At 40.5% G+C, this 26,902-nt stretch overlaps 1 protein-coding gene across 5 annotated transcripts in view; it reads left to right on the top strand.

Annotated features, from left to right (window-relative positions):
- Positions 1-26,902, top strand: part of FAM168A (family with sequence similarity 168 member A) — a 177,991-nt gene that overhangs the window by 115,017 nt on the left and 36,072 nt on the right. The window lies entirely within an intron of this gene.

Genomic DNA, 26,902 nt, shown 5'->3' with positions numbered 1-26,902 from the left:
GAAGAGAACAGTTGCATTTATCTATTGATTTGCACAAAGATTAAGCAGTGCAAATCTGGAAGGGGAATTGACTTTGTCAACATAATTTTCCAAACTTCCAAAATTGGAAAGGGAACAGACTTTATCTCTGCTTGGCACATAGTAGGATTTGGTAATGTGTTTTGACTGACTGGATAGCAACCAGGTTCAAATCCCAGCTCTGTCAGAGAATAGCTGGGTGACTTTGGACAACTTGCCCTAACCTCCCCAGACTTAATTTCTTTGATAAACTGGAATAATATTATCTATTTCATAATAGATAATTCTGGGAATGGGACAAAATATCTATTTCATAGGACAGTTGTGAGAATCAAACAATATAATTTGTACTCCTCTAGAGGAAAGGAAGATATTTTTTTGTTTCTACTAGTCACCAAGGAATATTATGAGCTTGGAACTGTTTTAAGTTTATTTCCCTACTGTCGATTCTAGGACCACACAGATAGTATAAACTCCACGTAAGTAGTATAAATTCAGACTTCACACAGGCCAAGTTTTCAAATTTGCAGGGAGACTTTGTATTTTTTAACCCAAGCTTGCCTATTGTATCTCTGTACTTTTGGACTTTTTTTCTTTTTTTTAAACTGACAATATGACTCCTCCAAGGTCCCAGCTTTATGCAGGGGAATTTGAGTTGCAGCTCTGTTGGTCCAGGGCCCACAGCCTATCTCCTACCCCTGGTGGCTATAAAAAGCAAGCCCTTTGAGTGCCTGACTGAAAAATCTTCCCAAAGCAGCCCAACATCAGCTCACCACATAGACTTCCTGATTTTTAGTTTCCTCTTCATTTTTTGAGTAGTAGGGATTTCTTTTTCTTTCACAAAATCTCAACTCTGCCTAAGAGTTGGATGTTTGTTACACTTCATCCAGCTTTTCTAGGTATTATGCCGTAGGCAGATTTTCAGGTTATTTTTCTTCTGCATTACTGGGAATGAAAGATCTAAGTGAAGATAATTTATAAACAAATGCCAAATATAGTGCATTAGAGTAAATGTATTGTTAGTAATAATGATTATGTTAAAAAGTATTACCATTTGGTAAGAACATACTAGGTATTATATATATTATGATCTTATGAATCATAAATGCTATCGTTTTTATAGATAACTATGGTAGTTTAATTCAGGTCGTATGACTTGACTAATGTATATAGCTTCTAAGGGATGAGGAAATATTTGAACTCAGGTCTTTGTGATTTCAAAGTATATGTCCTTTCTTTTATAGTAAGCTAATCTGTCTTAAAATATGTGCTGCTTTCTCTGTTCCCTGTGATAAACTAAGTACGAGGGTTGTCTTTTCAGTTTGTAGGACTAGGAAACCTTCCCTTTGAGGAGCTAGAAGCCTGTTCCTGGCCAGCAATTTGGGGTAGGCTCAGGAGGTCAAGAGTACAAGGGGTTGAGTCCATTGTGGTGTCATCTGCCTCAGAGGCAATGGGATGGTGGCCACAGGGAACAGAGGAGTTGGAAACACTGCTGGTTTGAAATTCTCTTGAAATCTGAAGATGGGAAATAAAATATAGCTTTGTGGTACAATGTATTCCAGTAAGCAGCTGTCTTCTAGCCAACTGACAGTGTTCTCTCTCCCTTTTAAAGCCCCTTTACTGAGTACTTACTGTGTGCCAAAACCTGAGCTCAGTATTTTACAGAAAATACCTATTTTTATACTGCAGCAATCCTATAACATGGGTATTACCAGCTCCTTATATATTTTGGCAGAGTGAATTTAGAGAATGTAATATGCCATATACTTTGAAATGCTTAAGCATAGACTATATATTATGAATTGAATGTTTGTGTCCCTCCAAAATCTGTATGTTGAAACCCTTAATCTCCAATGGGATGGTAATTGGAGATGGAACCGCTGTAGGTTTAGATGAGGTCATGAGGGATGGGCCTTTATGATGGGATTAGTTCACTTAGAAGAAGAGACACCAGAGCTCTTTCTGCTATGTAATGACACAGCAAGAAGGTCACCATCTGCAAGCAAGGAAGGGAGTCTTTAGGCTGGTACCCTAATCTTGGACTTCCGCTCTCCAGAACTATGAGAAATAAATGTCTGTTGTTTAAACCACCCAGTGTGTGGTATTTTGTTATAGCAGTTCAAGCTGACTAGGACAGATAACGAGTACAGTGAACACTTGAATACTCTTTACCTAGATTCACCATGACAGTGGGCTGTTTAGAGACCGGGCATTTCTTTTTCTAAAGGCTTCATAAAGGTTTTTCTGCTAGAATTTTGGAGTGTAGTCAAGACCTCAACGTTCTTTTCTTTTGTTTCTTTTCTTTTCTAAAATGTTCTGATTGTGTCAGTGTCTAAGCATCACCCAGAGGTCTAATATGTGTTCTAGAGTCTCAGATCTCAGCTGAAATCTGGTCTCTGTCTCTCTGTCACTAGTTACCTATGGAAACTTTGGTTGAGTAATCTTCCTGAATCTGCTTCGTCGACTGTAAAATGGGATAATGGCCTATAAGATGGTTGGTTTGTAGTCAATGAAAATGTTTATAAAGCTTCTGGTGTCATGCCTGGCTCATAGTGGACACTCAGTTAATGGTTGTTGTAATGCATAGCGATGAGTATATACCTACTGGGAAAACAGCATGGGACATAGAATTAGTGACTTAGATTACAGACCCGATTCTGCCACTTAAGAGCTGTGTGACATCAGATAAGTTATCAAGCTTTCTGGGCCTCAATCTGTCATTTGCTTAAAAAAAAAAAGAAGAAGATAAAACAGGGTTAGGAATACCTTCCTCACAAGACAGCTGAGAGTAATAAATGTAACAGAGCTAGTCACCAACTTGTGATGAAGTTACCAAAACACAATTAGAAAATAATTCTAAAATGAGAGAACAGATGAAGCCCCTAAATGAATCCATCATTTTATAGGTGAAAAGAGTATAAGAAGTATTTTGAAGAAAATGTGGTTGGGTCTGGGACATGTGTCTCCCCATCTGGGTCTGTGTATTCATGTGTCCCTACCATAAAATAACAAGCATCCTCCCTTCCCTTCATCGTGTTGTGGCCACTTCACATTCCTCTGGTAGCCCACTCCAGTTCAAGCTCACTCTGACTCCTCCTGTGTTGACCGTTAATGAATATCCTGGTTTCAGCCAGTAGCAAACATAGGTCAAAATGCTACAAGTACCCTAACAAAAGATACAACTCTTCAATGTTAGAAGCCTAGGAAATTAATCTGTTCAAAGGCTACCATCTTTTTTTTTTAACCAGTGGTGGGTTTTTTTTTTCTTCCCAGATTGCTGCTTTTGCCTAAAAACATAGAGTCAGTTTAAGAAGCACATTTGTATTTGACAGTTTATCAGCTAGAGGACCTGAATAATTAATGAAGCTGACAGTCTGCAGATATAATGAATTATCTGCTGTATCAGTAAGATTAAAAAGTAAAATTTTTCTCTGCAATGAACCTTGCCCAGTTTACATTCCTTTGCATAAATTGCATAAATCCTAGGATCACCTGTTGGAGGTCTTGATTAACTGATATTTATACTTTGTTTATTCTTTGCAAAGAAATTTGTGGGATTTTTTCGCCTCTTTTTTTTTTTTATAACAACTCTGGAAGATAGTCTTTATTTTCCAGATGAAATGATGAGATAAGCTTCTCCAAGATCACATTGTATAGCAGAGCCCAAACCAACTGTAGTTACAAAGTAAGTACTTCTACTGTTCTAGCATTCATGGCTATGTCTTGGACACTCCAGTGATTAGGGTCTCAGATGAGCCTGGAAAATGGATTCTAATTCCTGAAACTGCTCTCGCAACCCCCCACTTTGATGTTCAAACTGCTCTCTGCTCAGGAGAGAACTCCAAGATCAGTTACTTACTTTTCACTTATGGTTGAAGAAGAGTGTCTAAAGAGAATTCTTATTAACTGTTCTCATGAATGTAATCTCCTTGTGGTTAAATCCAGTGGACCCTTTTTAGTCTTTATCCTGATTTGACTCTCTTTTTTTTTTTTTTTTTAGACATGGTCTTTCTCTGTTGCTCAGGCTGGAGTGCAATGGCACGATCTTGGCTCACTACAACCTCTGCCTCCTGGGTTCAAGCGATTCTTCTACCTTAGCCTCCCGAGTAGCTAAGTTTGGTGCAGGCCACCAAACCAGCTAATTTTTGTGTTTTTAGTAGAGACAGGGTTTTACCATATTGGCCAGGCTAGTCTCAAACTCCTCAAACTAGTGGCCCTCCTGCCTCGGCCTCGCAAAATGCTGGGATTACAGGCGTGAGCCACTGCATCCGGCCTAACCCTTCTATATCATTTGACGCCCAACCCCTTTCTTGAAACAGGCTTTCCTTACCTCCATAATTTTCATTGACCATAATTGTTTATTTTTTGTTTGTTTTTCCTTTCTTCCTCTCCAGCTGTTCTTGAATTTGTCTCCTTTCAGGATTTTCTTTCCCTGCTAGCCCATTAAAAGTTGATGTTGGCCAGGCACAGTGGCTCACACCTGTAATCCCAGCACTTTGGGAGACCGAGGCAGACGGATCATGAGGTCAGGAGATCAAGACCAGCCTGGCCAACATGGTGAAACCCCCATCTCTACTAAAAATACAAAATTAGCTGGGCATGGTGGTGTGCACTTGTAGCCTCAGGTACTCGGGAGGCTGAGGCAGGAAAATAGTTTGAACCTGGGAGGCGAAGATTGCAGTGAGTTTTAAACAAAACTCCTGACCTCTGGTGATCTGCCTGCCTTGGCCTCCCAAAATGCTGAGATCACTGGTGTGAGCCTCCTCACCCGGCCATTTTTATGTGTACTATTCAGTGGCATTAAGTACATTCATACTGTTTTGCAACTGTCGTCACTATTGGTCCACAGAACTCCTTTCATCCTGCAAAACTGATGTTCAGTACCCAGTAAACAATAACACTTCATTTCACCCTCCCCCAGCTCCTGGCAATCACCAATCTACTTACTGTCTCTGAATTTGACTAGTCTAGATGCTCATATAAATGAAATCATGTAGTATTTGTCCCTATGTGACTGGCTTATTTCACTTATCAGTGTGTCAGGATTTCCTTCATTTTTAGACTGAATAATATTCCATTGTATACACATACCGCATGCAGTGGCATGTGGACACTGGGTTGCTTCAGCCTTTGGGCTATTGTAAATAATGCTGCTATGAACATGGATATACAGATATCTCTTGAAGACATTGCTTTCCATTCTTTTGGGTATATATCCAGAAATGGAATTGCTGTGTCATACAGTAATTCTATTTTTAATTTTTTGAGGAACTGCTATACTGCTTTCCTGGTGGCTGCACCATTTTACATTCTCCCTTGTGGTTTATAAAAGTTTCAGTTTCTGCACAGCTTTGCCAGTGCTTATTTTTTTTCTGTCTTTAAATAATAGCCATCATAATGGATATGAAATATCTTTTTTATTTTCAAAAAACCTTCCTTACATTTCTTAGATTAGACCTTTCTTCACCATCCTTCCCACTGTTATCATTCAGGTCATTATTACTCTTTCTGGGATTATTTAAGTTGCCTCTTAACTGGACTTCCTAACTCCTGTCATATACCCTGTCCCCAGTCCATTCTTTACATAACAGCCATAATCATTTTTCTCTCTTGAAAATTTGACATCACCCCAGTGCTTAAAACCCTTCAATTACTCTTCACTGTCCTTTGGATAAAGTCCAAACTCCTTAGCTTGCAATAGAAAGCTTTTATGACCTGAGCATTTAGATATCTCCAGCGCATCTCCTGCCCATCCTATTTATCTATATTCCCAGTCCAGCTGGTGGCTGGTATTATGTTTTTATTTAGAATTATAAGATTGTTAGAGACCATCAAATCCAACCCTATTCTTAGATGAGAAACGTGAAGTCTGATAAGTGCCTAAGGAAAGCACATATTAGGATTCACAGTGGGCCATGCGCCGTGGCTCATACCTGTAACCCCAGCACTTTAAGAGGCTGAGGCGGGAGGATCTCTTGAGGCCAGGAGTTTGAGACTAGCCTGAGCAACATGGCAAGACCTCATCTCTATAAAAAATTTAAAAATTAGCTGGGTGTGGTGGCACCTGCCTGTAGTTTGAGGTACTCAGGAGGGCCACTTGAGCCCAGGAGGTCAAGCCTATAGTGAGCCATGCTCATACCATTGCACCCAAGCCTGGGTGACAGAGTGGAAACCTTGTCTTAATAAAAAAGATTGACAGTGAATTCAGTATCTGATTTATTCCTGTATCTCTAATACCCAGCTAGGCCCCTGCATGCCATGAATATTGACTAGTGTTTCAACAAATGGATGGACAGATAGATGTCAAAGCTGGAGGTAGAACCCAGACCTCTCGCAGCCAATCTAGTTCTCTTTCTACTCACCTTTTAGCTGCTTTTTTATTTCCAAGGCACTTCGCTAGATTTCTTTAAACAAGGTAATTCTATCATCTTTGGTCATTTCCTACCTCTCTGAGTAGGGATATCCTCTACAAAGTAGGGATAATAGTATCTGCTTACTTCAAAAGTGTTTTGATGGGCTGGGCACGGTGGCTCACACCTGTAATCCCAGCTCTTTGGGAGGCCAAGGCTGGTGGATTATCTGAGGTCAAGAGTTCAAGACAAGCCTGGCCAACATGGTGAAACCCTATCTCTACTAAAAATACAAAGATCAGCTAGGCATGGTGGCACATGCCTGTAGTCCCAGCCACTGGGGAGGCTGAGGCTGGAGAATCTCTTCAACTCAGGAGGCAGAGGTTGCAGTGAGCCGAGATCGTGCCACTCTATTACAGCCTGGGCGACAAAGCAAGACTCCGTCTCAAAAAAAAAAAAGTGCTTTGATGATTAAGTGACATAATATGTGTAAAGCATCTGGCATGTAGTTAGGCTTCTATTAGTTATTAAAGAATTTGCCAGGTACAGTGGCTCACTCCTATAATCCCAGCACTTTGGAAGGCCAAGGCAGACAGATCATTTGAGGTCAGGAGTTCAAGACTAGCCTGGCCAACATGATGAAACCCCATCTCTACTAAAAATACAAAAAAATTAGCCAGATGTGGTGCTATGCCTGTAATCTCAGCTACCCGGGAGGCTGAGGCAGGAGGTTCACTTGAACCCAGGAGGTGGAGGTTGCAGTGAGCTGAGATTGTGCCACTGCACTCCATCCTGGGTGACAAAGTGAGACTTTGTCTCAAAAAAGAAAAAAAAAAGCTTTAGTAGCCTTCGTTTATTATTTGTCATCATTATGTGCCCAGCACCTAGCACAGGGACTGGTACAGAGTTGGCTGTCAGTAAATTTTGAAGGAAGAAAGAGGGAAGAAGAAAGAAATAAAGGGAAGGAGATGAGACTCCAATGAGTGAAGGAAGTCACAACAGAGAAGTATAAGATGGGTTTGAGGAAAAGACTCCTGTGATTTGTCTATCCTTGCTAATGAGTGGCCCTCTGATATGGCAAGGAGAGTCTGGGACAGGTAGCCAGTGTGTTAGAGATTTTTCTCTGCTTTGTAGGTGAATAAAAATTTCATTTGGATTATCTGTTGTGACTGGTCAGCCCCTCTGGATGGACCAGATGGAACAGGGAGACTTTTCTGTTTTTAAGTCATGGAGACAGCAGAGACCCTCAGATAAAACAAGAGACCCTCTTCCCTTGCCTACTTGCTTTATAGCAAATATTCTTTTTTAGAACAATGTTAGTGGAAGTCTGACAATTCCTTTGAGCTATTTAGCAAGAAAGAGCTGTCTTCAAACTTCTTATTACCTATATAGTCAGCCTTGGGCTAGCTCATTTTGAGTGGCAGCAGCTTTGCTCAGGAGATTTGATTTTTAAAAATAAAATGTGACCAGCCTGCTCATTTCTGCAAAAAATCAAAAAATTGGCTGGACATGTTGGCACATATCTGTTGTCCCAGCTACTCAGGAGGCTGCGGTGGGAGGATTGCTTGAGCCCGGGAGGTTGAGGCTGCAGTGAGCCATGATTATGCCACTGCACTCCAGCCTGGGTGACAGAGCAAGAACCCATCTCTAAAAACGAAACAAAACAAAATAAAAACAAAATTTGGCTCTCCTATGACAAATTTTCTCAGAAGCATGTGAGAACAAAGGCTCACAAAACCCCAAATAATAATACATAAGAAGCACAATACTTTACAACTTAAAATTACCATTTGTGATCTCATTTAATCCTTATAATAGTACTGTGAGGTAGACATTTCTATTAGAACGTTTATTTTACAGATGAGGAAAGATTCAGAAATCCAAGGTCTTTCCACTCCACCAAAGTGTCAGGCAAGTCCTCTCTGGGTTTTGTAGTGCATATAAGCAGTGATTTTGTATCTGTCTCTGATACTGTGTGTGATGCTAAAAACAGATGGATTAAACCTTGTTGGGGCAAGAATCATGCACAATAAACTACATGTTTGCTTGTGACTGATGTACTTTCCTGGGTTACAAAATGATTTCCCACCTCTGTAAACAATAATAACTTTTTCTCCCAAACAAAGAAGTATTGCTGTTGTTGGGTTATTTTTTTGCTCCTAAATTCTCCTTGGCTTCCTGTTCTCTACAAAAAGTTGTTTATTTGTATGTTTTTCTAGACTGTGAGCTCCTTGAGGGCAGAAATCATGTACTTCCTGTGCCTAGAACAGAGGCAGCAGTTAGTTCATTAAATATGTGTTGAATTAAATTATTATCCTTATTAGTTTATACAAATTTTATTGTTGCTGTTAATTATTATAGTAATAACTACCATTAATTACTGTCAGTGGAGTGCCAGGCACTTTACAAACATTTTCTCCAGTTTTCATGATACTCCTTCAAGGGAGAGCTATTATCATTTTACATATGAGGGAATAAGGTTCAACTAAGTTAAATAACTTTCTCAAGGTCCTAAGGCTTATAAAAGCCAGCTTATATGAAATATGAGTATGCTTGTGAAAAATTTATTATGCTAAAATATATGTAATACAAAATTTACCATTTTAGCCTTCTAAAAATTTTTTATTTTTATTTTTGTCACCTAGGCTGGAGTACAGTAGCACAGTCAGTTCACTGCAGCCTCCTTGTCTTGGGCTCAAGTTGATCCTGTTACTTCAGCCTCACAAAGTGCTGGATTACAGGCATAAGCCACTGCACCTGGCCAATTTTAACCATTTTTAAGTATGTAATTCAGTGGCATTAAGTCCATTCACAATGTTGTGTAAACATCCCCACTATTTTCAGAACTTTTTCATTAACAGAAATTCTGTAATCATTAAACAATAACTTCTCTTTTACTCCTCTTTTGCCCTCCCTCTAGCACCTGGTAACCCCTAATCTTTCTATTTCTTTTTTTTCTTTTTCTTATGAGATGGAGTTTCACTGTCCCCTAGGTTGGAGTGCAGTGGTGCGTTCATAGCTCACTAAAAAAAAGGTTTTTTTAAATAAGTGATCTCTCTCTGTTGCCCAGCTGGTCTCAAACTTCTGGCTTCGAGCAACTGTTCCACCTTAGTCTCCCAAGTCACTAGGATTACAGGAATGAGCCATTGTACTTGGCTTTTTCTGTTTCTATGAATTTGCCTATTCTAGATATTTCATATAAGTAGGATTGTACAATGTTTGTTTATTCATTCATCTGTTCTTGTAAATACCTTGGAATCTGCTTTGGCCAGTAGAGGTTGAAACAATGGCTGTCAGCCTCTGTGCTGGTGTCTCAGTGATCAAAACTAACAGTCAGAATGTGTAACCCCCATATTTGGAGGCCAAGGTCCTTATGGCACATCCAGCTCCAGCAATCTGCACCAGGGGCCTGGGATGGTAGCCACTGAGCAAAAGGCTGAAATGTCCTGAAAATTTTACTAGTGTCTTTATCAAACCCTCCCTCTGGATACTGCAAGTGTTCTGATTAGACTCTGGAACTCCAAAATAGTTACTTCAGATGGTTTCTGCTGGCTTGATAGTTGTTTAGGTGGAGGATTCCTATGGACAACAGGTAACTCTTTTCCTATTCTGCCTTTGTCCATAACTTCATTCCCAATGTAGGTATTCTTAATAACAACAAAAAACTGTCAGTGTCATGTAGTTTGTTACCATTGCATAAAAGAAAGTATCAGGTAAGTGTTTTTTTTTTTCTTTTTCTGGCTCAAGTCTTGCTATATCACACTATTCTTTGCAAATAAAGAATAGTCATCACCCTGCATGACAGTGGGAGACATGCTTTCTATGTATCTGTTCACAATGATGGATTCTCACAATTAGCTCAAGACATAGCAGCATATTCAGTCATTGGCATATTTCTATAAATGATGGAAAATTGTCCTGTAGCTCACTTTCTTGCCTGTCTTCTGCCCTGGTAGGAGGAAAAATCTTTATTCATTACCATGCTGAGAGTTTTGAATTAATATTTAGGTAGGTGCTTATGTCTGGAGAGATTTTATTTAAGGTTTTGCATCAAGGTATTTTAAACCTGCTTTGCCACCCTCCGGGGTGCTGGTGGTCACATCGTTTCTCTGGTCAGCCAATCTTCGATGGTAGCAGGATTACTGAACAGAGCTCTAGGGAATGCCAGGTTCCAGCCCTGATTCAAGTAAGAGCAATTCTATGGTGGCTATTTATTGAACTTGTACTAGGCACAAGATAGATGCTTTATGTATTTGATTTCATTTAATCCTCATGACATCCCTAGAAGATAGATGTTAAAAAACTCATCAGTTAAAAAACGGATGCAGAGAGGTCAAATGACTTTTCTAAGGTCATAGAAGATTTCCTTCCAGTTTGCCTGGCTCCAAAGGCCCTATTTTTTTCTTTGTTCCATGCTGAATAAAGGGAGAGCCTAGAATTAAAGAGTTCCTTTATTTTAGTTGTTTCCTTTTCAGAAAATTAGGAGATTGTGCCTCAAGATGCCTAGGAGCTGTTAAAAAGAGGAGTAATCCACGTAAATGCTCTCTTCCCCTCCTGTAGAGATCTGCTCCTGCCTATTTTAGAGATTAGGTATCCAGGTGAGAAAGATCCTACTGCCACAGGAGGGGGCCTAAATAAACTGGACTGGATTAATTCTGACCTTCCAATTTTGTTATATACCCTGTTCTTTAAATTTTAAGATTACCAGTTTTATAAAGACCCATACATACAATGATTGTCCTTTGTGCATATGGTCCCTCCGTAGACTTCACCTTAACCAGCACAGATCTGTAAGAAATGGAAAAACAGGAGCGTAGGAAGACAGATATACTGAGACGTATGCTATCTCAGAGGGATGTGCCACTATATTCCAAAAGCCTAACATAATAAATAGATGTATAAATTGTTGTGGAAGCATGGTGTGTATGGAGGGCCACAACTCTGTCACAGTGAAGCAGGATATTTTCTTGACCCCTTCACAGGACTTGCGACTGGTGACAGGGGTGCCTCCTTTACTCATCCTGCCCTTGCCTACCCCTTGTGGGAGGGAGCGTGTGAGTGAACCAGTGCAGGAACTGGAGCAAGTGCTTTTGGGTGCTGGCAGGAACAAACTCTGCTTACTCAGCTTGCCTCACTCAACCCTTTGTGGGAGGGAGCAGTAGGCGAGTACAGGATCCAGTCAGCCGCTTTTGAGCTCCAGCAGCAGAGAACTCTGTGTAGGCCCCAAGGCAGTGTCCAGGTGGGGGTGCCTTCGACTCCTGAAGCCTCAGTTACAGTGCTCTTTTAGCTCTGCTGTCCATGGATGGCTTAAGTGTTAACAGCTCAGTGGGCCCTTTTCCTTTTTGTGTGAGGCTGCCTTCCACCAGTGAGTACAAAGGGCCAGTGTTCCAGCCTTTTTGTGTCCACATTTGTGGCTCCCCAGCTCTTGTCTGGCATCCAGGAAAAATGAAGTCTCGCAAATGAATTGATGGGTGGTAAATGCAGGGGATTTTATTGCTGATGAAAGTGGCTCTCAGCAGGAAGGGGGACTGAAAAGAGGACGGGGCAGATAGGTAAACTTCTCCTGAAGTCCAGCCATCTCCAGCCAGATTCTTCTCGGAAGTTACACTGTCAGGCTGTCCCTCTGAAGTCAAGCCACTTCTCTCCGTTCATCTGGGAGATAGTCCCATCTACCGACTGAATCTGGAGTTTTTATAGGCACATGATGTGGGGAGGTGGGGGGGGGGCCACAGGTGGTTTAGGAAAAGGCAACATTTGAGCAGGAAAACAGGGATATAAGTTATCACTTTGGGCCATGGTTTCAGGCTTTTCGGCTTGAGGGTGGGGTTTCACTCGAGACCTGCTCTTTTCTGCTGAGAATTTCTCTGCCCCCTGTCCCTATCAAGAGGCTGGTGTCAGGAAAGGCTTCTGAGAAGCCAAGTGTGGATCTTGAAGCATGAGAGGAGTTACTAACTTGTAATTCTGATTCTGCTTCTAACAGCTGGGAGACACTTGACAAGCACTACCCATTTCTCTTGCCTTCACTTTCCCATCCAGGCTATGAGGGGCTTATATGAGTTGTTTAGTAATTTCTCTTTTAGCTCTAACAATCTGGCTGTTAATCTTTAAATTTTTGTTAGATCTCTTTTATTATAAATAACTGGCTGACTCTTTCCCTCCCTTAGTCTGTTTCTTTTGCATCTTCTTGTGAATGTAATTTTCTATGCCCCTTCTTGGAATTAATGTTAATTAATTAATCTGGGTGTTAATGAAGCGTTCAGGAACAGATAAGATGAGGTGAGCTCAGTACCCTTACTCAGAGCCCTCTTCTACAGTGACAGTCCAGAGCTTCTTTCTTTGGAGCTTCTGATGTTCCTGGGCAAGCTCAATAGACCATGAAAGTCTGTTCATAAGTATTTTATGAAAGGTGAGGTATAGCCATAGCTACCACCAGTGAGTGACTTCTCCTTTCCTGCTAATTAAGCTCATGGAGTTTAATTTAGTTTTCTATTAGTTACGTGTGGTTCTTAATCAATGGTAATACAATTTTTGTGGCCCTGAATACAGCTGAAAATCAGTGGGATGTTGACACAGGACTGGAAGAGCTTTTGACTGTGCTGCATAGATTCTTATTGGAATGACTTCTGTTGCTAATGTAGTGGGGAGTGCCTATTCTTGAAGTCTGAAGACCGGAGTCTGACTCGTGGCTCTGTCTCTAAAAACTTTAATAAGTTACTTTACTTCCAAGGGCCTCAGTTGCCTCCTCTATAAAGATAGGAATAATATTACCTACCTTATCTATCACTTGCTTATGGAACTTTAAGGAGATAATTGATCTGGAAGAACCTTTTAAATGTGACAGCTCTAGTCATGGGTAGAGCTGCATTGATCTTTGGACTGACTACGCTTATCTTGAGGGTTAACTGCTTGGAGGCTGAGTCCCCAAGAGGTTGTTGAGATTAGTAACTGTAATCCCAGCACTTTGGGAGGCCGAGGCGGGTGGATCACGAGGTCAAGAGATCGAGACCATCCTGGTCAACATGGTGAAACCCTGTCTCTACTAAAAATACAAAAAATTAGCTGGGCATGGTGGCACGTGCCTGTAATCCCAGCTACTCAGGAGGCTGAGGCAGGAGAATTGCCTGAACCCAGGAGGCGGAGGTTGCGGTGAGCCGAGATCGCGCCATTGCACTCCAGCCTGGGTAACAAGAGCGAAACTCCATCTCAAAAAAAAAAAAAAAAAAAAGAGATTAGTAACTTTACTAGTGCTGATCTATCTTCCAAAGAGAATTCCTTAGCATTTGGGGTCAGAATTGGCCAGCTTCTTAGATTTCTGCTTCCCATGGAATCACAGGGATTCTAGTCAGGAACCGGAGAGGTGTCCAGAGCTTGGGGTAAAAAAAGGGTGTCTGGGTAGAGAGGACCCCTTCCCCACCCAGTTTGTTCCTCCAGTGGTTGGGTTTATTATAACAGGTATCTATTATTAACAGTAATGGTTGCTGTTTGTTGAGGTCCATTATGGGCCATACGCCGTGTTTTGGAAACTTCTCTACCAAAGTGTACCCGCTATCAGAGGAAAATGAATTCATCTCTGGATTGATGGGGGAGTGAATAGCCCACAGCAGCTACTCCAAGTTCAAAAGTTGTTTGAAGTCTATGTCTTGTCTTCAAAATTCATAAGGATTTTGCCTTAAGGCACCATTATGTAGTTGTACTTGTTTTCTATAAAACAAATGCTTTAAATTATTTACTGTCTGGTAAAATTAACACCCCAGAAAGATGCGCCTATTTTTTTTGTACCCTTCAGCATACTGTTGAGTAACCATGAGAGTTCCTGTACCCAGTTTGTCATTATTTTATTATTTTACTTAATCCTTTTTTTTTTTTTTTGGCAAAACATTCCACACCATTTTATTTCAAACTTCATCCAAAAAATGTAAAAAATGTGTAGTCCTGAGTTTTGGATACTGACCGCCAGTCTTCATAGGCAGATGAGGAGAGAGGATCAGGATAGAAGTTCAGAGTGCTTCCCACCCCTGGAGAAAAGGTAAGCACTAGACATGGTATAAGACCAGAACACCAGGGCCTTATGGAGAACAAGCCTCCTTTTCTTTTAGCACTGGCCCAAGTGCCACCCACTCACCCCCTCACCCCAGACTCTCCTCTTCATCAGAGAAGAGACATTCAGAATTCTTGAATCTTGTCCAGGAAGATAGTGTATGGCATATATAGCAGGCAGCTAGCTAAACAATGAGGGATAGGGTTTATCCCCGCTGTTTTTTCTCAGGAAGGGTGGGGCACAACTCAGCTTCCGTCTCTTCCTCAGAAACATCATTGCGTATTGTAACTTGGGTTGACAGGACAACTTGAGGTTGACCACAGGGACTGTAAGTAATCTCCTGGTAGTCATAGTTCCAGGTTATAGCTTCTACCACATTACGCTCATCGTTAGCCCCCTTGGTGAAGCAGAGCATAGTTAATGCCAGGGCATGCTTCATATTATCTTATTCCTCTTCCTTGAACATAAAGGAGTGGGTATGGCCCAGAGCTACAAAGAAAAATACTGTCCATAGTGACTGAGGCTGGGATCCCCAGACTTCCAACACCCCAGCCTGGGCTTGGTTCTCCTGACTCAAGGTGGTGGCAGTACTGGCAGCTGTGCTGCAAGGTTTCTGTACTTAATTTGTATTATCCAGGTTTTAATAGGTGTAGACACAAATCAAGAAAGATGAAAGTACTTGTTTCTATCACAGAGCCAAGAAGTAGAGAAGCCAGAATCAGGCCTAAGTTTGGATGTTTCATGCTCTTAACCACTGAGCTACATAGTTGACCTACAGTTATGAGCCATTTAACAAGGGGGATACGTTCTAAGAAATGCAACAATTAGGCAATTTTGTTGTTGTGCATACATCATGGAGTATACTTTCACTGAAGTAGATGGTATAGCCTACTACACACCTTGGCTATGTGGTATAGCCTACTGCTCCTAGGCTATAAACCTGTACAGCATGTTACTGTGCTGAATAATGTAACCAATTGTAATGCAATGGTTATTTGTGTATCTAAACATAGAAAAGATATAGTAAAAATGCATGGGATCACCTTCATAAATGCAGTCAGTTAGTTACCAAAATGTCATTATGCAGCATATAACTGTAGACTGTCTTATAATTGTTTATATCTTTTTTAATTTTTTTTTTTGAGACAGAGACTCGCTTTTTCACCAGGCTGGAGTGCAGTGGCGCAATCTCAGCTCACTGCAACCTTCTCCTCCTGGGCTCAAGTGATTCTCTTGCCTCAGCCTCCCGAGTATCTGGGACTACAGGCATGCATCATCATGCCCAGCTAATTTTTGTATTTTTAAGTAGAGACGGGGTTTTACCATGTTGGCCAGGATGGTCTCGATCTCTTGACCTCCTGATCCTCCCACCTCGGCCTCCCAAAGTGCTAGGATTACAGGCCAATGTCTGGCCAATTGTTTATATCTTTAGTAATACCCATTGCTCTTGCAGGCGGTCATTGTGTTCTCAGTGCTTAACACAGTGCCTAACACAAAGTGAACTCTCAATTAATATTGGTTAGTTGAGTGAATAAAGGACTGAATGATCAAGCCTCTAATAATGAACCTTTTCAGAGGCCCATAAATGTCTCTGGCAAATTGACCTCAGAGTTTGGAATAGACTTTTTGTCCCAACAAAACTCTTATGCCCCACCTTCTTCCCGGACAGCCTAATAGCTTAAGGAGTCAGTACCTCAACTCACCTGTAACCCATTTAGATAGCTCCTAAGCTACCATGAAGGGGTTCTCAGAATTATCTGGTTTATAGTTGTCTCCCGAACCCCTAATATATGCTCATACGCACATACTTGTCTCCATTCTTATATCTGTTCATTCCTGGTTCTTACTATGGTAAGCACAGGTGTGTTGTGGAAAAGCTGGTTTAAGAGGTTTTTTTTTCTTAGTAGCAGCTAGTAGTATACATACTTTGGGAGATTAGAAAACCTCCAATGTAGACTTGTCCTTTCTTTCAGGGTATATTGTCTGGAACTTCTAGGAGAATTTATCTTCTGAACTCAAAGCATCTTTTTTTTTTTTTTTTTGATGGAGTCTCAGTCCGTTGCCAGGCTGGAATGCAGTGGCATGATCTTGGCTTGCTGCAACCTCTGCCTCCCGGGTTCAAGCAATTTGCCTGTCTCAGCCTCCTGAGTAGCTGGGACTACAGGCACACGCCACCATGCCCAGCCTGTGTGTGTGTGTGTGTGTGTGTGTGTGTGTGTGTGTGTGTGTGTGTGTGTGTATGGTTTCACTATATTGACCAGGATGGTCTCAATCTCCTGACCTCATGATCTGTCTGCCTCGGCCTCCCAAAGTCCGGCCTCAGAGCATCTTTTTAAAGAGACAGCTTTGCCTTGTGAAAACCTACAGGCATTTCCCTATGTTCTGAGCATTCAGGGTCTGTCGGAGAAACTGGTTGAAAACTGTCACTATTGGTGTTTAGATTTGGGTTGTTTTGTTTTTGTGAGGAAGAAAAGGCTATAAGCTAAGTGAGTATCCTGATACAGTGACTCTTTTCTTATGGATATAGAAACTTTTCCAGCATCTGGAAGTCCCCAATTGTCAGTTTCCAAAGTCTCTGTGACTAATAGTTGATTTATACTTCATAGCAGTGATTTTCTAAATGTAAACCCTGGGCCTAGGAACCTACTAGAAATGCTAATTCTTGGGCCTTCGCTTCAGACTTAATGAATTAGAAAACCTAAAGATGGTTCCCAGCAAAATTGGTGTTTTTACAAGCTCTCTAGATAATTCTAATGGACCTATCTCCCATTTAGTAAATGTTCCATAGTCTTCCTCTTCTCTCCGAATTTTGTGAGCTCGTCTAGGAACCTTGCCATCATGATATCATAATTCCTTCTAGTTCAAAACAGCTTTAGAAACAGAGGTTATGTGTCAACTGTCACACGTGTGTCAGCTATGACAGGAGGGGCTGCTGGCCCCTTCTCAAGACAGATTGAGTGGTCCTAAACCTTGGACACAGGGGTGCAAGCTAGTTTCCAGCAGGATAGCCAACCATTCTCATCCTCCTTGCCCATTTTAGGCAAACTCAATAATTGGCCCCGAAAGGACTCATGTTGGGTAAGGTCAGAAGTGTGATTACTTGAAAATTGCTCAGCTGGTGGGAAAGGTACTTTAAGTGTCTAAATCAGATTTCTGCTATTACTGCTGTTAGCAGGAGAAGATATAGAAAAATCAATAGTCCCCCGTCTTGTTTAAGCTACAAAACCATACTTCTTGTTACCTCCAAAGGTCTCTGTCTACCAAGGAGAAGCTTTGACCTTCACTGTCACCACAAGTACTGTCACAATTTGTAAATTTATGCTGAGTTCATTGAACTCTGTTGCCTTATGCTTGTATAGCAGGAGGCCTGAAATCTTTATGGTACCATAAGATAGGTAGGGGTGGGCAGAGAGCCAAGACTAGACTCCAAACCTTCCCACTCTTATCCCTCAGGGTGGACCCTGAGCTGGGAGCTCTGAATTGAAATACAGACAGGAGGGCTGAGAACAGTGTCCAAAGAGGGGACCTTTTCCTAAGCAGCTCTGTTCTAATTTAGGTTACTAACAATCCTGAGTTTCCAGAGGAGCTTGGAGCCTTAAGAAGATAGGCTGAGTGATTCATATTATTATAGTTATTTTCATCATTTGAGTGCCCATTCCCTAATAAATCCAGTGCCAGATTTTTTTTCATGTAGCTTAGTAGTTAAGAATTGCCCATGTTTGGATCTCAGCTTCATTGTTTGATCACTCATTGTGCATCAGTTATAAATGCCAGAATATGCTACTGGAAGACTTGATTAACAGTAAGCTTAGGCCAGGTGTGGTGGCTTATGCCTGTAATCCCAGCACTTTGGGAGGCTGATGCAGGAGGATCATTTGAGCCCAGGAGTTGGAGACCAGCCTGGGCAACCTAGAGAGACCCTGGCTCTACAAAAAAAAATTTTTTTAATTAGGTGGCGCACACCTGTGGTCCCGGCTGCTAAGGAGGCTAAGGCAGGAGGTTTGCTTGAGCCGGAGAGGTCAAGGCTGCAGTGAGCCATGATCATGCCACTGTACTCTAGCAAGGGCACCACAGCAAGATCCCATCTCAAAAAAAAAAGAAAGAAAGAAAGGAAAGACACAGAGAAAACAATAGCTTAAATAAATAGGTAAATAGGAGGTATATTTTTCTTACATAAAAAAAAGTCTGACGGTCAGTGATAGGTGACATTGATTTATTAGGTCAGTGAATACAAGACCAATATCTCTATGACTCTTTGGCGTTTTCCTCTTGCTCTAAGATGGCTGCTGTAGCTCTAGTCATTATGTCTGTGATAGAGGTAGGAAAAAAAGGGTATAGAGGAACATGAGTAATGCCTGTTCTTTTCCTAGCAAAGTGAAGACCCAAATACCCCCAGAAGACTTCTGTGTACATCTCATTGGTCAAAGTTGGGCCACATGGCTAGTCCTAAGTGGTAGGAAGGCTAGGAGAGTATTTAGCTTTTCCAGCCTCCGTAGTGAAAGCATTTGGTAAGGGCAAAGGGTATTGGGAATGATCGTTGAGTTAGCCAGCCCATTGTCTATCACAATTACCCAGGCAAGTAAATTAGCTTCTCTAGTTGGTTTTCTCATCTATAAAATAAAGGTAATGGTAGGACCTACCTCATGAAAGGGTTGTGAGGATTAGATGGGATTAATATAAAGCAAGTAGCATAATACTTTACCCATAGTAAGTAATATTAGTGGGTTTTATTAGCATTATCTCAACTCTGCAAAGTGATTATTATCCCATTTTATGTAAGAGATAGCTGAAGCTCAGTGAGTGGAAGTAACTTGCCTGAATTTACAATTTGAAATGACAAAACTAGGATTTGAGTCTATCTCTGAATCTAAAGTCCATGCTGCTTTTTTTTGCAGTGGAAGTCGAATCAGCAGGGAAATGGTAGTTAGCTGATGAGTCTGTCTTGACCAGACCCAGGATATCTGCCACAAGGCTTGGTGATTAGAGAGGGATGGAGACTGAAAAAAACAGGTTTGGGCAGTGAGAGCCCAAGCAGAAACCCCCATGTGGAACATATAAGGACAAAGAGAATCACAGCTTATGGGGCCATCACTGGACTGATACTAGACCTACCAAACTGGGGATGAATATTTGACTTTTCTTTTTTTTTTTTGAGACAGGATCTTACTCTGTTGCCCAGGCTGGAGTGCAGTGGCGTGATAACAGCTTACTTCAGCCTCGACCTCCTGGGCTCAAGTAATTCTCCCACCTCAACTTCCCAAGTAGCTGGGACTATAGGTGTGCACTGCCATGCCTGGCTAATTTTTCTTTATTTTTGGTAAAGACAAGGTCTTGCTATGTTGTCTAGGTTGGTCTCAAACTCCTGGGCTCAAGCAATCCTCCTGCCTCTGCCTCCCAAAGTGCTGGGATTATAGGTGTGAGGCACCGTACCCAGCAGTATTTGAGAAAACTGGAAATGAAATTTGATAAATAATGTAAGAAAAACTAGTTATGGGAGTAATCAGAAGGAACACTTAATCTAGACTGAAGGGGAAGAAGGTCAAGTAAGACATTTTGGAGGTGAAGTGAACAAGAGAAGGACTATCTGAGCATTTAAAACAGTTCGAACAATGACATGGAAGTAGTATAATCAAATGGAGTATGTTAGAACAGCTGTGTGTTGTTGTTGAAGTATAAAATGCCAGACCTGGCTTGGCAAGAGAAGAAATAGGACATATAAATGTGCAAGAGTTGGCCGGGCGTGGTGGCTCACGCCTGTAATCCCAGTAGTTTGGGAGGCCGAGACAGGCAGATCGCGAGGTCAGGCATTTGAGACCAGCCTGACCAACATGGTGAAACCCCATCGCTACTAAAAATACAAAAATTAGCCGGGCATGTTGGTATGCACTTGTAATCTCAGCTACTCAGGAGGCTGAGGCAGGAGAATAATTGCTTGAATCCAGGAGATGGAGGTTGCAGTGAGCCGAGATCACTTAAAAAGAGACTCCATCTCTTAAAAAACTGTGCAAGAGCTAAACTTGGAGAGTCTTCTGATAAGAAGTTTGAAACTTTATCCTTGGTGGTGGGAAGCTGCCAGAGACTTTTAAGCGTGATGGATACGTTGGCATTTTTGAAAGACCTTTGTGGATGTAATGAGATGGATGGATTGGAGAGAGGGAAAAAGGAGAAGACCAGTTAGGAAGTTGTTAATACTTCAGTCAGGAGACCTGAACTAGGAGCTGTATTTGAGATGCAGAGGGGAGGACATATTTGAGACATTTTTAGAGAAAACAATGTCTGGCTTTCAGTAGATATTCAATATTTGTGGAATATGAATGAATAAGTCAGGACTTGATGTTGGATTTAGGGAGTGAGGGAGAAGGAGGAATCTGGACTTAACCTCAGGCTTCCTCCACCGTAGGTGACATGTTGTATGGTCATGACTTTCACTGAGTTCTTGGGAGTACTGAGGCCAGAGTTTGTGTCAGAGATCTTTCCTTTTAGGTATTTCTCAGGTAATTTTCTTATATCCCCTGAGGATTCCCTCTTTTTTCTAGTTCTTGGGCATTTCCAAACAGTGTATATTGGTAATTGTGGGACAAAGGTCTTCCTATTTTATATTAATAGATTTGGAAACTGAGGTGCAAAGTAGTTAAGGAACTTGACTTGAATCATCCAGCTGCTGAGAGTTAGGAAATGTTCTTTCCTTTGCAGCATGTTGCCTTTGTATAAGACTCTTAGGCTTCTTGTTGTAATTTCAACTGATTATAGGTCATAATAAAACAAGCAATAAAATTCAGAAGATTAAATTGATCTAATTACTCAGCTGTTAAGATGAGGCCTGAGTTAGTTGTAATTCAATGTACCTTCTAATTCAATCCCACAGAGTACACAGTGTCATTTGCATTGTACAAAGAAAGTTCTGCTGATACCTCCTTAGTGTTAAAAGGAAAAAATAAAATAACTCATAGGAATAGAGCCAAACATTTCCCTACCTTTATTCTCTTTTGTCAGATAGATTTGGTTTCAATCTTAACTGTCACTTACCACAAGCAAATTACTTAATCTCTCAGATTAAGTAATTTTCACACTTATAAAACATCATGGGAGATGTTCATTTAATAGTAGCTGTTGTCGCTATCCTGCAGGTGAGGAAACAGATATAGAATTTGATAAGGGCTATAAATGTCTTGCACAGGTCATAAAGTAACCTAGTGGTACTCTAAACAAAAAAGTGTTGAAATGGTAGTATTTTCTAGAGATCATTGACCTAAGACATGTCCTGTTTCACTTTATTTGAAAATGCTGTCCTGGATGTTGCACATGTTTCCCACCTGCTTCCTTTAGGACCTCACCAGTGTGTTGACAAAGTCTCTAGAAACAACAACCCTTTAAACTTGTAGGGTCCTATAAGAGTTTTTAAAGGCTAAACCTGAGACTCATTCCTGAATTCCAGCACTTTGGAAGGCTGAGAAGGGAGGATCAGTTGAAGCCAGGAGAGACCAGCCTGGGTAACATACTGAGACCCTCTCTCTAAAAAAAAAAAAAAAAAAAAGACATTTTTATATATATCTAGAAAATCTGAATGTTTGTATTCTAGTCCTGGCTCTGCCAGAAGCCAGAAGTATGATTGGCAGTTATTTGGAACAGATGACATGTCTAACAATAGGAGATTAATTGAACCTGTCTAATAGCCACTAATATAATCATTTTATGGCTTATCTTGTTTTATCTTATTTCCAAAACAGTGTACATTTTAGAAAAATTAGAGAATACTGATGTGAGAAGAACATAGAGGAATACTAATAATTCATGATTCAGAGACAATCACTGTTAACACTTTGGTGTATCCATTTTTCTAGATGTTTTAAAATGAACATACATACATTGTTTTTCAACAAAAATTAGATGATATGCTATGTACTGTTCTATAACTCATCTTAATTTACTTAAGGAATTCTAGGTTGGGTTTAGATTTGTTCCAGCTAATGCCCTGTTGGCAGAATTTAGGTTGTTTGTTAGGTTGTTTGTTTGTTAGGTTGTCACTATTAGCTAGTAGCACAAAGAAGAAATAATAGACTGAAATAAATTATAAATAAAAAGGCAAAAATGTGGGGACACTTTCATTTACAATTTTTTAAAAGAGGGACAAAAATGTTTTAAAATGCAGGAAAGATTGTAAATACACATACACACAACAGTAAACAAAAAATTACCTGTATTCAGAGAATGCCTAGTTTACTGTTTCAAAAAGCCATGCTGACTAGAAGCCTGTTTTGTCTAGCTTGTGCTTGGTCAGACAATAATAGGCCTAACCAGCTGGAGCTGTGTGAGAGTTGATGAAAAGGCAGGGTGATAAGCCCCATGATTGAGGATATGGAAGATGTTTTATTAAACCATCTTAAAATCCATGGGCAAACACAATTGTTTCCAACAGGGAACTTTTAATGAAAAGGGCATGGGTGGGAGACTATTATTTACTGAAGTACTTACTGCTCTGTGCCAAGTATTTATGCTAGGTATTTCACATGTCATCTTTTAAAATTTTCTAGCCTTCAGTATAGAATATCCTTGTGTTCCTAAGGATTAGGTAAAGGGACTTTCCTATGATTTTATGTCTGGTAAATGGTACAGCTGACTTTTGAATCCACACCACCTACCTTCAGAACCTCCGTTCTTCCCACTGGACCGTGATGGCTTCTTTAGCATAGCCAGAGGAGGAAATATCTTCTTTTGATTCACAGTAAGAATGTTTAGATGGGACTCTACAAAGTTAGTTCAGGACTTGCTCTGAACTTACTCTGGTCTGGCCCTGCTCACCTTACTAGCCAGCCCACATGCAGATACAGGGGAATGAAAGAGGGACACTGGTGCTAACATAGAGTAGGTACTCAAAAATTATTTACCAGTAAGTAAGCTACTGATTATGTCTATTTTTTTAAAATATCAAAGCACAGGCTTTGAAAATTGAAGTTACTTGCTCAAAGTCCCAGAGCTAACAAGTAAAAGAGCTGGAATTTAAAGCTAGGTGGGCCTGTAAATGAAGCTCCACTGTTGCATAACACTGTACTGTTTGTCTCAGTTTGATACCTGCTCTCAGTGTCCACAACAGTAGGGAAGGAGACATGACCTAAGCACAGGTAACGCTCTACTTAAGGTATGTACTGTCACTAACTTGGAGTTGCAGCAACCTTTCCAATCCAGAAGCCAGACCAGATTAAAAGTCTTTTTTTTTTCCCTGTTTTCCCACAGCCCTTATATCTCCCTCTGTGTTGGCCCTTGTCCCTGGCAGCCTAATAGCAGGGTAACTTAAGTGCTTGCTTGTCTCTCTCATTAGATGGTGAATTCATGGAGGGCAAGACTTATATCTTTTCATTTTGCACTCATTGTAGCACTTAGCACACATTAAGTGTTCAAGTGAGTATTTATTTAGTTGAATTGGCCAAAGTTTGTGCACTTGGCTCATTTTGAAGGCAGTTGCTCAAGTATTAACATTTAATGTATACACAATTCTAAAAAGCATGGATTTTTGGCCTCTAGCCCACAACTAATTCTAGCACTGGGAAAGGGCTAGCTAAGAAGGACTATTAGGCTTCAGGATAATAAGTATAAAAGTGAGGGTTAACAACCTGAGTGTAAATGTAAACAAAGATGTGTTTACATCTATGCCTTTAATTTTCTCCATTTTTAAGGTGGGGGTGGGGGAAGGCTTGCCTCCTTTAAAAAAATATATATTTATTTATATATATATGTATGTATGTGTGTATGAAAATTCCTGTGGACAATTCTGTCTCCTCAAGCTGTCACTTCGTTTCCTTTCTTTTACTATCAGCATCTTTACTCACTCTGTCTCAAAAAAAGAAAAAGAAAAAAGAAATAGAAGCCTTGAAGAACACTGTACACCAAGTATACTCAACAGTCACCTAGAGGTCATTCCAATAACACAGAAGAATATAATTCTCAAGAATACATGGAACAGTCTTCAGGAGAGACAGTGTGCTAGGCCATAAAACAACTCTCAGTACATATAAAGGATTGAACTCATACCAAAGTATGTTCTCTGACTGCAGTGGAACAAAATTAGAAATCAGTAACAGAAAAAAATTTGAGAAATTCACAGTTATGTGAAAATTAAATGACACATTCCTAAATAACCAGTGGGTCAAAAAAGAAATGAGAAAATACTTTGAGATGAATGAAACATAACATACCAAAATGTGTGGGATGCAGCCAAAGTAGTGCTTAGAAGAAATTTATAGCTGTTAAGTGCCTACATTATAAAAGAAGTAAGACCTCAACTCAGTAACCTAACCTTTCACCTTAACACATTGTAGGGAAAAGAGCAAATGAAGCCTAAATCAAGTAGAGGAAAGGATGTAATAAAGAAATCAGTGAAATAAAACAGAGAAAATCAATAAACCAAAAGTTGGTTATTTTAAAAGATCAGCAAAATCAACAAACCTTTTTGGCTTTAGCTCGGCTGATGAAGAACAAAATAAAGAAGTCTCCGATTATTAAAATCAAGAGTGATAGAGAGGACATTTCTACTGACTTTTATAGAAATAAAAAGGAATATGAGGTAAGACTGCGAACAATTGTATGCTAACAAATTAGACACTTAGGTGAAATAGACAAATTCCTAGAAAGACCCAAACTGCCAACATTGACTCATGAAGACATAGAAAACCTGACTAGACCTATAACAGAGAGATAATTAGTAATGCAGAAACTTTCCGCAAAGAAAAGCCCAGAACCAGATGGTGTCTTTGGTGAATTCTACCAAACATTTGAATAAAAATCAACACCAATCCTGTACAAACTCTTGGAAAAAATAGAAGATAAAGGAATATTTTCTAACTCGTTGTATGAGGCCAACATTACCTTGATACCAAAACCAGACAAAGACATCACAAGAAAACTATAGATAGACCAGTATCCCATTTGAATACAAATGTAAAAACTCTGATTAAAATATTAGCATTGTTTCAGGTCTTATCCAACGTCTGATATTGTCAAACTTTAAAATTTTTGCCCATCTGACAGGCATGAAATGATACAATATTCCTTTTATGTGCATTTTGCTGATTACTGTTGAGGTTGAACATCTTTTCTATTTCGCCCCCTTCTCCCCAGTCAGTTGTACCGTTTCTTTTGCGAATTCTTGCCTGATTAGATTCTATTGGCTTATTTTCATTTCTTCTTGATTAATGAGTTTTTAATCTGGCCACTAGTCCAATGTTACCTATGTTACAAATGTCTTCTGTTTCTCTGTTCTTGTCTTTTAACTTTGTTTATGGCATCTTTTGACATACAGAATTTTATGTTTTAATTAGTTAAATTTTTCACCCTTTTGTGGTACTTCCTTTTGGTATTACCTGAGAAATAACTTTGTAATCCCGAGATCATACTGATATTCTCTGGAACTCTGATATTCTCCTATTTCTTCCCTCACCCCTCCCCCTCTCTCTCCCTCTCTCCTTTCTTTTTTTTTTGAGACAGGGTATCACTTTGTCACCCAGGCTGGAGTGCAGTGGTACAGTCACAGCTCACTGCAGCCTCAATCTCCTGGGCTCAAGTGATCCTCCCACTTCAGCCTCCCTTGTATCTCGGACTATAGGCATATGCCACCACTTTTTGTAGAGCCAGGATCTTACTACATTGCCCAGGCAGGTCTCAAACTGTTGTGCTCAACCTCTTTCCTCAGCCTCCCAAAGCATTGGGATTTCAGGAGTGAGCCACCATGACCAGCCTGTTTTATTTTATATTTAAGGCTTTGGTCTTTCTGGAATTGGAGAAGTGTGAGGTGGGGGTCAGGCGGTATCTAATTTTATTGTTTTACATGGAAAACAAGTGTCCCAGTACATTCAGTTGAGGATCTGAGCGGGATTTTTTCCCTTTAGCAAATCTCTTTAAATGGAAAAGCAGAATAAAAGAGTGGGCCGGGTGCAGTTGCTCACGCTTGTAATCCCAGCACTTTGGGAGGCCAAGGCGGGCGAATTACTTGAGGCCAGGAGTTCAAGACAAGCCTGGCCAACATGGCAAAACCCCATCTCGACTAAAAATACAAAAATTAGCTGGTCATGGTGGCAGACACCTGTAATCCCAGCTACTCAGAAGACTGAAGCAGGAGAATCACTTGAACTGGGAGGCAGAGGTTACAGTGAGTGGAAATCATGCCATTGCACTCTAGCATGGGCGACAAGAGCAAAATTCTGTCTCAATAAAAAAAAAGAGTGAATTGACTTGGGAGACACAGGTATTCATGGACCAAATTATTGATTTGCAAAATTTCATCTTGCTCTTTGATCTGTTTTAGAAGATAAACACACAGAGGTCAGGGGCACCAAACAACCTCTCAAGTGTTGAGTACCTCCCAAGTGCCTTATAGATGTAGGAGAAAAAAGAAGCAACAGTGTACTCCTGGAATGGAGATTGAGACAGAGTAGGCCATCTGCTTTCCATTAAAGTTTATCCTATACCAGCAGATAGGAAACTGAAGATTTTATATATATATATA

The sequence above is a fragment of the Cebus imitator genome, unplaced genomic scaffold (assembly GCF_001604975.1).
Source record: "Cebus imitator isolate Cc_AM_T3 unplaced genomic scaffold, Cebus_imitator-1.0 Scaffold79, whole genome shotgun sequence".
NCBI lineage: Eukaryota > Metazoa > Chordata > Mammalia > Primates > Cebidae > Cebus > Cebus imitator.
This window is presented reverse-complemented; position numbering and strand designations above follow the sequence as displayed.